Source organism: Macaca fascicularis, chromosome 13 (genome assembly GCF_037993035.2).
Source record: "Macaca fascicularis isolate 582-1 chromosome 13, T2T-MFA8v1.1".
Classification (NCBI taxonomy): domain Eukaryota; kingdom Metazoa; phylum Chordata; class Mammalia; order Primates; family Cercopithecidae; genus Macaca; species Macaca fascicularis.
The window spans coordinates 111,984,067-111,997,043 of record NC_088387.1 but is presented as its reverse complement, the minus strand read 5'-3'; the positions used below and the strand labels follow the sequence as shown (position 1 = coordinate 111,997,043).

General features: G+C 47.9%; 1 pseudogene; it reads right to left on the bottom strand.

Moving 5' to 3' along the window:
- Positions 1-7,434: 7,434 nt before the first annotated feature.
- On the bottom strand, positions 7,435-7,548 carry LOC123568512 (small nucleolar RNA SNORA26; annotated as a pseudogene).
- Positions 7,549-12,977: the final 5,429 nt, after the last annotated feature.

The window sequence follows — 12,977 nt, the reverse complement described above, 5'->3', positions numbered from 1 at the left end:
AGGGCAATCAATTTTTCTGGCCACCCTTGATTCCAATACTGTTTCCCAAAACTTGTCATTAGCTCCGCTTCAGTGGGAGGAATGCCAGAACCTGCATTCTTTCCACTTTGAGAGAACACTTTAAAATCTGCTACATTTGTAGACCTGGCTTCCATCAAATAAGCTGAAAACCCAGATTGATTTTATTACAAGCTTCCCGTAATAAGCAAGCAACCTGAAAACTTTCCACATGACGAATGCCCCGAAGATCATCTCTAGAATTAACCAAGAATCTTTGTCCGAAAGAGTTAGCCACATCTCAGGAATACTGGAGAATTGAAATGGGGTGTAATCCTTCTTAAGAAAACATCCGGGCCAGGCGCGGTGGCTCATGCCTGTAATCCCAGCACTTTGGGAGGCCAAGACAGGCGGATCATGAGGTCAGGAGATCGAGACCATCCTGGCTAACACGGTGAAACCCTGTCTCTACCAAAAATACAAAAAAAAAAAAAAAAAAAAATTAGCCGGGCGTGGTGGCGGCACCTGTGGTCCCAGCTACACGGCAGGCTGAGGCAGGAGAATGGCGTGAACCCGGGAGGCGGAGCTTGTAGTGAGCTGAGATCAGGCCACTGCACTCCAGCCTGGGCGACACAGCGAGACTCCGTCTCAAAAAAAAAAAAAAAAAAGAAAGAAAAGAAAAGATCCGGCAGCCACACCTGCAGCTGAAGGACTCTTTTATGCAGTGATAGTGCTCGTGGGTGCTGGTGATGGTGGGTGGAAGGTGAAGCCCAGTTTAGGAGCTCTCTGCTTAACTCTTGGAAAATAGAACCTCCTTTCCTTAAACAAATTAAACCTTGGAAGAGGACTACAGTTGATGATACTTTTCAGAAGGACTCGGGCACCTGAATGATGTTTTCCTTGGCTTCAGGAGTAGCCTGGCATCTATCTGCAGGTGAAGCCAGTTCCTCCCACCATGACTCGTGGACCAGTCATTACAATGGCCTGCCAAACCAACCCACCTTTCAAAACCCCACTCCAGGGCCCCTGCTTCAGGACCCGCAGATCCACTCTCTCAGCTCAGATATGCTGCAGTTTCCCACTGTTCATGGCACTCCCGAGCCGTTATGTAAGAAAGATGTGTTGTGCAGGTGCTGGTTCTTATGAACATGCAGACAAATAGTATTTGCATTCGGGTGATAAATGAGACAGCATTTGAAACATAAGCAAGCCATGTTTCTATTTTTAATGCTTAATCGGTAACTTGAGAGAGCCACAGTGCCATTAACGAATGCTGCTATGTTTGGACAGCAGTAGCCCACATAATTGCTATTGTCTTTTTCCAAAGTGTCCAAGCTTTTGCATTTGGTTTCATGGTTTCAGCATCAAGAGGGGAAAACAAAATATAAGGGCGAGTCACCATTATTCATTAAGGATAATTAATGAGTTACAGAACTCCTTTCAATATTTACTAAGAAATAAGATAGGTGAGGTCCTCAGGGTTAGCAGGTCTTGGTTATGGCTGATTTGGCCCTTTCTATAACACTGTAAAACAATCTGAAGTAAAATGATAATGACTTGTGCCCCATCTAAACAAAAGGTTTCCATCTTTTCCACTGGAATTTACGACGCATACTTTCCATGACTAGAGCAGTTCTCGTTGTTTAGAGACATCTCGTGGCTTCTGGCTCAAAACAGCAGCTCGGGTGCAGAGTTGCCTTCCCTTGGTACTTGAGACTTTGCTGGAATTAAGATAAAAGAAAAAGGGATAGAGGAGGAGTTACAGGAAGGAGGGAAAATCACAAAGGAGAGGTTTCAACACATGTCTGAAAGATGGAAAGCTGACAGTAGAGAGCTGCCAGATGACACAGGCTGAGCAATTGCAGTCCATGTCATGACAACAGACGCTGGAGAGGAAACAGCGTCAATGAACTGACAGATGAGACTCCGGGATGCGGTCAGCGAGTATAAAAGGAGGTGGGAGTGAGAAGTGGGCATCGGATCTAAGGAGCGATTAAGATCTTTACATGCGACAAGGGCATCATCCCCCACTGACTCCTGCTTATATTTAAGACAAAAAAAAATGACCAGGTAGCCGATGTGGTTTCACTCTGCTGCCGTGTATATAAGACTCTTTTTCCATTGGCTTTTTACTCCGGCTAGGAATTTAGACCTGGGGGTGGGGGGTGGGGGGTTTGTGGGGTGGGGTGGGCAGGCTTTGATTAGCTGAGCAGGCAGGAAGCTGGCCGCCCTGAACTGGAGCTACTCCAGGTTCAGGTGCGCATCCCTGGCCCACTGAGTAGGATGATGTTTGCGTGGAAGGACTGTCTTGTCTTCAGGGTCTGTGCACAACAGCAGCTGAGAAAGGTCCAGTGTCCACAGCCGCTGGCCTCAGTGAGCGTAAGCTTCCTTCTCCTTGCAAATCTGCTACACAAAGTGAGCCATGAGCTGACTCCCCTGTCCATGAACCCACAGTTTTAAGCGTGAGATTTGGAGGCCACTGAAAACATACTAGGACCCTAGACTTTGTGGGGGTCATTTATCATTCTGAGGACAAGGTATGAGGGGAGAGGAAGGGCAGTGCTGGGAAAGGGAATTGAGTCTGTGTAAATTAGGCCATTAACATGCAATAGTTATTACAGAGTTTAACCTTTAAATACTGTTGGCTAAAAAGAGTGTGCAACAAACAAAATGTCCAACTTTAAGCTCAAGCCCCCCACTGTGGATATCAACTTCTCTAATGTGGAAGCTGCCTGTGGGGATGGTCACCTCTGCACACGTGCATCCCATGGTCCCAGACACCTGGGAAGATACTTAAGTTCTTTCTTTTCATTAGAGATCTGAGAACCAACCAGTCAATGAATCAGCTCAATGGAATAGAGTGCTGTAGTCAAGGCCCAGGTTAAATATTAAAAGCATCTCTTAGCTCTTTAACTTGTAGCTGTTTAACGTGGTAAGTGGAGTTGAAGTCCCAGCCTGCTCATGGCGATTACTGATTAATGCCTGTGCACATTTGTACAAGTCCCCTGGCTGCCCGATCGCCTGTCCTGCGGAGTGCAACTTTCCTTCATCGAGCAGTCAACCTCCACCCAACGGGGACAGCGGACACTTCCTGAGAAGCCACCAGGCCCTGCCCCGACCCTTTACTGACCGTGGCTCGTTAAATGAGCCTCACACCAACCTTGTAAGGTAGATATTTTCTGCCTGTATTTTATGGATGGCAAAACTGAGGCTCCGAAGAGTGGGGAGCTGGCCTAAGGTCTTGAAGCCGGTGACAGCCAGAGCTGGGACTCGAGCCACTGTCTGTCCAGACCCCATGGTCCTTTCGTTATGCTATCTGTAACCAAATAAATGACAAACGTAGCAGAATAGACCAGCTGAGCTCTGAATATATGGAACTATTACCATTACCCAGGGCCACCATGTAGGTGGGGTGACTGATATGGTTTGGATTTGTGTCCCTGCCCAAATCTCATGTTGAATTGGAGAAGAGACCTGGTGGGAGGTGATTGGATCATAGGGGTGGACATCCCCTTTGGTGTTCTCATGATAGTGAGTGAGTTCTCATGAGATCTGGTTGTTTAAATGTGTGTCCCCCCTCCCACCTCCTCCTGCTCCAGTCATGTAGGATGCACTGGCTTCTGCTTCACCTTCTGCCATGATTGTAAGTTTCCTGAGGCCTCTGCAGCCATGCTTCCTGTACAGCCTGCAGGACCGTGAGCCAATGAAACCTCTTTTCTTTATAAATTACCCAGTCTCAGGTAGTGGTTTTTTTTTTTGTTTGTTTGTTTTTGTTTTTTTTTTTGAGACGGAGTCTGGCTCTGTCAACCAGGCTGGGGAGCAGTGGTGCGATCTCGATCTCGGCAGCTCACTGCAAGCTCTGCCTCCCAGGTTCACGCCATTCTCCTGCCTCAGCCTCCTGAGTAGCTAGGACTACAGGCGTCTGCCACAATGCCCGGCTAATTTTTTTGCATATTTAGCAGAGACGGGTTTTTACCATGTTAGCTGGGATGGTCTCGATCTCCTGAGCTCGTGATCCGCCCGCCTCGGCCCCCCAAAGTCAGGTAGTTCTTTATAGCTATGCGAGAACGGACTAATACAGTGACCACCTATTTCTGTTTCCCCAGAACTCAGAATATTCCCAGGTCATGGAGGTCACCCAGATGAGTTGGTCACCCTACATGTAGGGTTGTACGGGTTGTTCACTAAACAAGAGTGCCTGACCAAGAAGCAAATAGAGGCTGCAGGTCAGCCATGTTCCATTCACCAAGCTGTTCTCATGGAGCAGGGCTGTATCCCCCTAGAGGAAGGTACAATATGGGCTAGCTAAGGCCCCGCTAGTTCCTCTGACACTATTAACCCAGAAGCTTGAGCAGTTCAGTGATTTGGGTAATGACTTCATTTTAAACTAACCTCTCTCTTGCCAGGGAATTTCTCCCTCTGCCCTAAACACACACACACACGTGATCAACATACACATTCCTAATCACTTTCTTATGAACTGTTCAAGTCATGGGAAATGAGGCTGGAGAAATAGGGGAGATCCAAAATGCCATGTCTGATAGCCCTGAACGCTGTTCTCCAAACATCTCCTCCTGGATACACAGCAGAAAGGCACTCCTCCCCTGTGTGATCAGGTGTCACTTCTGGCCTAGAGCATTCGATCCTGGTGAAGGATCCCATCCAAATTCTTCTCTTGGCTGCAGCAACTGGTACCGCTCAATGTGGTGGCAGCTCCATCAACCAGGGGCCTGGAAGGGGAGTCGTGGAGCAGATCCCCTGGCTGGCTGGTGATGGATGTGCAGCCTGGCTGACAGCCAAACCTTTGCTGTCAGAAGCCATTTCTGTGGGGGGCTGTTTCTTGCTGTGGCACAGCCTAGCTGTCCTCACTGAGACTCCAAGGTAAGGAAACGTGCACTTAATTCTATGAGCCACACAGCGCCCCTGGAGAGTAATGAAGTCAGCTTTGCAGTTTTCTTCTTATTTTAAAGAACAGAGGCTCGTTCTGTTGCCCAGACTGGAGTGCAGTGGCACGATCATAGCTCATTGCAGCTTTGAACTCCTGGGCTCAAGTGATCCTCCTGCCTTACCCTCCTGAATAGCTGGGACTACGGGTACGTGGCACCACATCTGGCTATTTTTTTTCTTTTTTTTTGTAGGGATAGGGGTCTCACTATGTTGCCCAGGCTGATCTTGAACTCCTAGCCCCAAGTGATCCTCTTGCCTTGGCGCCCCAGAGTGCTGGGATTACAGTCATGAGACTGTGTTTCCTGTACCTGGTCTAGGTTTGCACTTGTCAAAGATCAACCTTCGGTATGTCTTCGGGGGTTTTAAACATGAATACGTTTCATAGTGGACTTAGTCTTAAATATATTCTTAGAAACTAAGATTTTAATAATTGTGATTATACTTTTTTGGTAAAAGTTACTTTAATGGTAGTCACATAAAATCTCTCTGGGTAATAAGCAAATTATCATTCCTACACATTTTTAAAATTTGACATTTCTAGTTGGTTATCTTGGGCTTTCTCTGTCACAGAACCGGCCCATGCTTCTTTGTAGCTTTGTGGCCTTCCCAACTGTAAAGCAAATCCCCACATCTCAGCCCATTCCCTTCACGGCCCCTCAGAGCTCAAAGTCAGTGGGGACTAGGTAAAACAGGGTGTTAGTGAAAGCCAGATAGGCCATTGAAGGCACCAGGAATAAAGAGAGGGGATGGAGGGGATGTCTACCCAGGTGGGAGGTGAGTCATCCTTTCTGGATCTGAAACTACCATTCAGACACACACATCTGGCATCTTTTTTTTTTTTTTTTTTTTTTTTTTGAGACGGAGTTTTGCTCTTGTCACCCAGGCTGGAGTGCAATGGTGTGATCTTGGCTCACTGTAGCCTCTGCTTCCTGGGTTCAAGTGATTCTCTTGCCTCAGCCTCCCAAGTAGCTGGGACTGTAGGCATGCACCACCATGCCTGACTAATTTTGTATTTTTAGTAGAGACGGGGTTTTGCCATGTTGACCAGGCTGGTCTCGAACTCCTGACCTCAGGTGACCCGCCCTCCTCAGCCTCCCAAAGTGCTGGGATTACAGGTGTGAGCCAGTGCTCCCGGCCTCATCTGACATCTTTCCAGTCCTGAGAGGTGTGTTTTTTTCATTCATAATTTGGTCACGGCTGGGAGCTGTGGCTCGCACCTGTAATCCCAGCACTTCGGGAGGCTGAAGCAGGCAGATCACTTAAGTCCAGGAGTTTGAGGCCAGCCTGGCCAACATGACGAAACCCATCTCTACTAAAATACAAAACTTAGCTGGGCATGGTGGCTCATGCCTGTAATCCCAGTTACTCTGGAGGGTGAGGCATGAGAATCACTTGAACCCAGGAGGCAGAGGTTGCAGTGAGCCAAGATTGCACCACTGCACTCCAGCCTGGGCGACAGAGTGAGACTCTATCTCAAAACAAAAATAATAATAATAATTTGGTCCCTGTGCCATATGGACCTTACAACTTTGGTGGACATCTCTTCCTTTTATATAAGCATGCTGTGTGTTATGGACTAAAGGTTTGTGTTCCTCCAAAATTCACAGGTTGAAATCCTAAACCCCAGTGTGTTGGTATTAAGAGGTGGGGTCCTTGGGAAGTAATTAGGTCATGAGGTGGAGCCCTCATGACTGGGATTAGTGTCCATATAAGAAGAGACCTGAGAGCTTGCCCCTTTCTTCTCTCTGCATCATGCGAGGACACAGCAAGAAGGCTGTCTGCAAACCAGGAAGACAGCCCTCGCAGGACACTGGATCTATTGGTGCCTTGATCTTAGACTTCCCAGCTTCCAGAACTGTGAGAAAGAGATGTTTATTGTTTAAGCCATCCAGTCTGTGGTATTCTGTTAGAACATCCTGAGCTAAGATGGTGTGTTTAAGAGAATGGGAATACTTAGACCTGAAAATGGAGTGTTGCATTCAGGGGTCAGCAATCTGTAGCCAGCAAGCCAAATTTGATTTCCAACTGTTGCTGCAAATAAAGTTTTATTGCAACACAGCTACATACCCATTTGTTTGCATGTTTCTCTGGCTGATTTTGCATCACTATGGCTGAGAAATAGTCACCATCTGGCCCTTACAGAAAAAGGTTGCCAATCCCTGGTTTAGTTAATAGTTCTCTACGTTTCACCTATTAATTCCAGGTGATATGGTTTATTCACAAAAGCAAAGGACGTTAATATTAACCATCTAAGATCTTTAGTTACTTATTTCTGCCTTCATAGCTAGCTCACTGTTCTCACCCGGGGCCTCAGGGAAGATTGCTGAGTTACGAAACCCAAAGTAAAAAGAGGAAATAAATTAGCCTCCCTCAAGTTTAAATTCCTCCTTTCAGAAGAACGAGAAACTAGATCTGAAAATCATGTTTCCTTTCTGCTTCTTCTAAATTTCTTTATTCCAGCAGATAAATGTGTTTTTTTTTTTTTTTCCCAGCTGTGACTCCAGACAGGATCCAGAGAGGGATTCATAGAGTCTTTGGGTTTTATGGACACTGACTTTGCCCTTCTGTGTTAGCCTCTTAAGGCACTGTGTTAACCTTAGGCACAGGAAGGCAGGAGAATCGTTTGAACCTGGGAGGTGGAGGTTGCAGTGATCCGAGATCGCGCCATTGCACTACAGCCCGGGTGACAAAGCCTCCGTCTCAAAAAAAAAAAAAAAAAAAAAAAAAAAAGGCACAGGAAAGGGGGCAGATAAAATGTTAAAACCATTTCCCCTCCCTTGTTCTTTTCTTCTTCAGACTCTAATAAAAGGATAAAATCTTTTAGATTTCCAGTTTTGCAGCATCGGCACTAGAAATCAATTAAAAGCTATTTTTAGTCCACTCAAGAATACTTATCCAAAAAAAAAAAAAAAAAAAAAAAAAAGAATAGCTATCCAAATGTTTTGACTACTTAAACTGAAAGCAAACTTACACCAAAATGAAATTATCAGAAAAGAAGCTCAATCTGTTTGCACAAGTGTACACCCCAATGTTCCATTTGATTCAATTCTACAAATGTTTATAGAGCACCTACCACGTGATACATTTGGGGATATAGGCATGAATAATCCATAATTCCTACCCTCAAGATGCTCAGGGGCCAGTGGGAGAGACAGATGTTAAATAGTTAAAGTAACTGAAGAAACATGTAATAACAGGTACAAAATACAAAGGAAGGCCCGGGCACAGTGGCTCACGCCTGGAATCCCAGCACTTTGGGAGGCCAAGGCAGGTGGATTGCTTGAGCCCAGGAGTTCAAGACCAGCTTAGGCAACTTAGTAAGACCTTATCTTTACAAAAAAATAAAAATTAGCCAAGCATAGTGGTGCATGCATGTAGTCCCAGCTACTCAGTAGGCTGAGGTGGGAGGATCCCTTGAGCCCAGAGCATGGAGGCTGCAGTGAACCGTGATCACAACACTGCACTCCAGCCTGGGCAACAGCATGAGACCCTGTCTCAAAAAAAAGAAAGAAGTAGGAGTGCCTCCAAGCAGAGAAAAATGAGAAGGGAAGGTACTGAGGTACTAAGGACACAGGACCTTCAAGGAGGTCAGTGTGCCAGGCAAGGGCAGAACAGCAAGAGATGGTGCTACTTCCCACGTGGACTAAGTTCACTGCTCGAGTGAGGAAAAGAGCAATCTGACTTTTTCTTTCTTTTTTTTTGAGATGGAGTTTCGCCTTTGTTGCCCAGGCTAGAGTGCAATGGTAAATCTCAGCTCTCCGCATCCTCTGCCTCCCAGGTTCAAGCAATTCTCCTGCCTCAGCCTCCCGAGTAGCTGGGATTACAGGCGTGCACCACCACGCCCAGCTAATTTTGTAATTTTACTAGAGACAGGGTTTCACCATGTTGGTCAGCCTGGTCTCGAGCTCCTGACCTCAGGTGATCCACCCACCTTGGCCTCCCAAAGTGCTGGGATTACAGACGTGAGCCACCACACCTGGTCATTTTTTTTTTTTTTTTTTGAGACAGTCTTGCTCTGTTGCCCAGGCTGGAGTAAAATGTCAACCTCCACCTCCCGAGTTCAAGTCATTCTCCCTACTCAGCCTCTGAGTAGCTGGGATTACAGGCACCTGCCATCATGCCTGGATAATTTTTGTATTTTTATAGAGACGAGGTTTCACCATGTTGGTCAGGCTGGTATTGAACTCCTGACCTCAATGATCCACCTGCCTTGGCCTCCCAAAGTGCTGGGATTACAGGCATGAGGCTGAGCAATCTGATTTCTAAAAAGCATCCTGCATTTTGAAGAACGTGAAATCCAAAAGTGAAGAGAGGTTCCTCCTGCCCCCACAATGGCATTGGGCACGTGGCCTGTGTGGCACCACGCGGGTGCTGGATGAGCACACAGCAAACACACGGAGTTTTGGAGTCTGCAGTGGAAGGAACCCTGGATAATACTCACTCTGGGAACAGAGCCCTGAGGAAGGTAATGACTTCTCCAAAGCCACCCAGCACGTGCTCCAGAGCAATCCTTTGTTGAGGGCTGCGGAGTGCTGGGCACCCTATGAGGCTCTGAAGTTCCCTCAGCAGCATTATGGGGTAGGCTCTGTGAACGTCCACTTGATGGACAGGGCATGGAGTCTTGGGGAGCCCAAGATACTCGCCCACAGTCACACAGCTAATCCATGGGGGAGCCTCGGGGTCTCCCTCCAGGGACTGTGCTCTCCTGACACCTTCCTTAACCTGAGGCCAGGATCCTGACTCCTGGCTGTGCCCTCCATCACCAGCAAGCCACTGACACTAACAGACCAGCAGACAGTTGCACAAATGGCTTCAGTGGCATCTGTAAAGCATGTGTCCCTGTCTTTGAGGGAACTCTCTCCCAGACCGGAGCCAGGTCAACATCTTCCACTCCTAAAATGATCATGGTCCATCTTCCAGTTCATATAACCTGGCACCCACGTGCCCGCTTCTAGCAGTCAAATGCGTGAGGGGATTATTTGGATTTGTGTGGCATCTGAACCATCATCACATTAGGCTCTCCACTGCATCTCCAAGTCCAAATGAGATCTGAACACCAGCTGCCCTTAGAGCAAGCTCAGGTTGCCATGGTAACTGGGCCATCCTGCTCTTCTGGACTCCAGCAGTCCAAGTAACACCACTCGAGTCTTAGCTACAAAGCTCAGCTCGCAGCAGGCCCCTCCCTCACCTCTAGCTGCATGTTTCAGAACACTGGGTGGGGAGAGAAGAGCTTAAGTAAGGTACTTCCCTTGATTTGATCTTCCTCTGATTAGCCTGTCAGCTAGCTCACATGCACTGACTGTGCACCAGCTGCATGTGAGGCCCCATGCTGAGTGTGGGGATGGGGGTGCCTTTAGCATACGGAGACGGAATCTAACGTCTAGGGAACATCTCGTCTATAATTCTGCAAGCACTTGCGGCCCTGCTAGTCTCAGGCATTGTGCTAAGCACTGTGGAGAGATGAGCTTGATATAGACCGACCCTGCCCTCAAAAAGCATGTACGCTGGGTGGGGAGATAAAAGGGTGAACAAGTAACTGCAGTCCAGGGGATAAATTGGATAGAGCTCACACACAAAGTCATGGGGGCAAGTATCTCTGCCTGGGAGCATCAGGGCAGACTTCCCAGCAGAGGCAGCTTTTGAACTGCTTCTTAAAAGATAAACAGAGGTTGCTGGGTGTGCTGGCTCACGCCTGTACTCCCAGCACTTTGGGAGGACAAGGTGGGTGGATCATTTGAGGTCAGGAGTTTGAGACCAGCCTGGCCAACATGGTGAAACCCCATCTCTACTAAAAATACAAAAATTAGCTGGGCGTGGTGGTACACGCCCATAATCCCAGCTACGCAGGAAGCTGAGACAGGAGGATGGCTTGAATTTGGAAAGTGGAGGTTGAAGTGAGCTGAGATCATGCCACCGCACTCCAGCTTGGGCAACAGAGTGAGACTCTGTCTCAAAGAAAAAAAAAAAGAGAGAAAAAAAGATAATTGGGGGTTCACCAGGCAGAGACAATGGAGAAGGGCGGTTCAGTCATGGAGCCGAGAGAGAAGATCACCAGCAGCCCAGTAAGCCAGGAGGGCTGGGAGGGGAGGTGGGAGGGTCCAGATTAGAAGAAGCTTGACTGCGGCCGAGCAGGTTGGTTTTCCTTCTGAGGGCTGTGGGGAGTTTATAGAGTGAGTTTCAGCTGCCCAACACAGGAAATGGAATGGAGAGGACAAAACAAAAGGTCCAGAGCCCAGCTGGATGGCTGGGACAGTGGTCCCAGTGAGCTGGGGTGAGGTGGGGTCTCTCCTTCCAAATGGCAGCATTCTTCCACCTCGGTAGCAAACTGTGGAGCTGATACTTTGATCCTGAAGGCGCTTGCGGGGGCCAAACCCTTTCCTTCACCATTCGTGCTGTCAGCGGAGACAGGCATCTCAAGAGAGTTGTTTCCTGCCTCGCTAATTTTTTCTATTTTTAGTAGAGACGGGGTTTCCCCATGTTAGCCAGGCTCGTCTTGAACTCCTGACCTCGGGTAATCTGCCTGCCTCGGCCTCCCAAAGTGCTGAGATTACAGGTGTGAGCCACCACGCCTGGCCAATCCAGATCCCTTTATTTTGCTCTATTTTCTTTCCATAGCCCTTTGCCTTCTAAGGTACAATTTAATATACTTATCGATTATGTTTATTAATTATTATACTTATTCATTGCATTTACAGTGTCTGAACCTCAATACCTATTTGTTACCTTGCTGAATAGTGTGAGAGGAGATGTATGAGAGCCTCTCTCTCCTCTGGGACAAGCCTGGGCAAATGGTCCTCAGAACTGCTCCTCGTAGTTTTTTGTTCTTCTAGAGCAGGGATATTTCTGGCCACATGCACACTGTCTGTCTGGAGCAGGAGTGGGGTCTGTTCCCAAGTTCCAGCTCTATGGAGCAGTGGCACTTGGGAAATGGAGGCACTCTGGATTCAGCGGGGGGTCTCCTGTCTGTGTGCTGTGGATAAACTACTTCATCTCACCTCACCTTCAAGTGCGATGAATAATAAATGCCCACTTCGCTATGTTGTTGTGAGAAGTGAATACAATTAAAAGTGATTATGCATGTTGAGCAATCAGTACAGGGTGTAGAAGATAACGAGGCTCAAACAGTGAGCTATAAATGCTTTTGCAAAAGACAGCTACTTAAAACTCGAAATACAGTTTCCCAGAAAGTCCGTGGAAAAAACCTGTTCCCTGGAGTTCATGGGAAAAGTTTGGTAACTGAATGGAGAATGTATCACCAGCTGAAGGCTGCTGTCAACTCAATGACCGTTTTTGAGGCCCTAGCCCTGGCCACCCTGTTCTGGTGATGGGTGGGGCTGCTTTAAGCACAGCCTTAGTGGTCGGGCGCGGTGGCTCAAGCCTGTAATCCCAGCACTTTGGGAGGCCGAGACGGGCGGATCACGAGGTCAGGAGATCGAGACCATCCTGGCAAACACGGTGAAACCCCGTCTCTACTAAAAAATACAAAAAACTAGCCGGGCGTGGTAGCGGCGCCTGTAGTCCCAGCTACTCGGGAGGCTGAGGCAGGAGAATGCCGTAAACCCAGGAGGCGGAGCTTGCAGTGAGCTGAGATCTGGCCACTGCACTCCAGCCTGGGCAGCAGAGCAAGACTCCGTCTCAAAAAACAAAAAACAAAACAAAACAAAAGCACAACCTTATTTTTCCTTTGGCTCTGGACATATGAATAGGATTGGAAGTCAGAGCTCAAAGGACAGAGCTGGTGCAGTCTAAACGCCATCCTTCCAGGTGGACAAGCAGAAGCCTGGGGAGGGGGAAGCAGCTCCCCTGGATCACAGGACAGAGGACCGGTGGGAGGACTGTGCAGGGTAGCAGGTGAAGGCCTCCCAGCGCAGTGGCTCCCAGAGGAGTGTGGAGTTGGCCCGGGGCCCAGCAGCAAGTGAGGAGAGAGGGGCTCCACAGCTCCACAGGTCTGTCCTCCAAATTCATGCTTTTTTTTTTTTTTTGAGACAGACTTTCGCTCTGTCACCTAGCTAGAGTGCAGTGGTGCGATCTTG